General features: G+C 42.3%; 1 non-coding gene across 1 annotated transcript; it reads right to left on the reverse strand.

The window, feature by feature from the left end:
* Nucleotides 1-228: 228 nt before the first annotated feature.
* LOC129083958 (U1 spliceosomal RNA) lies at nucleotides 229-390 on the reverse strand. Its single transcript, XR_008530529.1, has one exon. It is a non-coding gene; the product is annotated as a U1 spliceosomal RNA (small nuclear RNA).
* Between the last annotated feature and the right edge of the window lie 587 nt (nucleotides 391-977).

A 977-nucleotide genomic window follows, 5' to 3' on the forward strand; every position in this document is an offset into this window, starting at 1 on the left:
TTTGTTTAAGGAACAATGCTCCAACCGAGCCACACCAGCCAGAGCTAAATATTCTATTTTTAGATAATATAAACACAAACTTCAGTTTGCTAGCTTGCATATGCTTATAGGACAGCTCTCCTTGGGTATATAATCATGGTGGTTGTTTAAGTCCTCATCCTCTTTTCTCCAATTCTGTGCATTCTGTTATTGAATCCCTCTAGTCAAAGTTTCTCTTTTTGTTTTTTGAGGGGGGGCTTGAACACAGTCCCCCAATACTACAAATTATGCATTCGAGTTTCCCACATTTGGGGAAATCGCAGGGGTCAGCACATCCAGAGTGCAATGGATAAGGCTCACCCTGGGAAAACCACTTTTGTGATTATAGTATCTCCCCTTTCAGGTTCCTTTTACTTCCTAAAAAAAGGAAGTAAAGTTCCCTTTTTATTCCTGCTGCAACGACTTTGGTTCATCACACCTTGTCTGAACCAGCCAGCAGGAGTCATTTTCCTGTCCTAAGTCTCCCTATGCTCCATCCATCCACCGAATTATGGATTGATCATCCTAAAATATAAAAACGATCTCTATACTTGGCTTAATAAACAACGTTCATGACACTGTGATATCTAAACTTACAGCGGGACCTTCAAGTCCTTCCCCAGTCTTGTCTGTTAATGTTTCTAGTTCAGTGGTTCTCAGTGGAGGGTAATTTTGTCTCCCAGGGGATATTTGGTGATGTCTGGAAACATTTTTGATGGCTACAGCGGGAGTGTGTATGTGTGCTTATGCTGTTGGCATCCAGTGGATGGAGGCTCGGATGCTGAAAATCTTACAATACACAAGATAGCACCCCAAGCAGAGAATTTTAGAGCCCCAAATATCAGTAGCGTTGACAGTAAGAAACTGCTCTAGTCCCTACCTTCCACTGTTCATCGCGCATCTCGACTCATTGATTTCTGAATGTGTCTTCCTGTTTTTGCATCTCTGATTCCCTTCGC

Source organism: Pteronotus mesoamericanus, unplaced genomic scaffold (assembly GCF_021234165.1).
Source record: "Pteronotus mesoamericanus isolate MK-2021 breed Mesoamerican mustached bat unplaced genomic scaffold, CSHL_Meso_final scaffold_167, whole genome shotgun sequence".
NCBI classification, from domain to species: domain Eukaryota; kingdom Metazoa; phylum Chordata; class Mammalia; order Chiroptera; family Mormoopidae; genus Pteronotus; species Pteronotus mesoamericanus.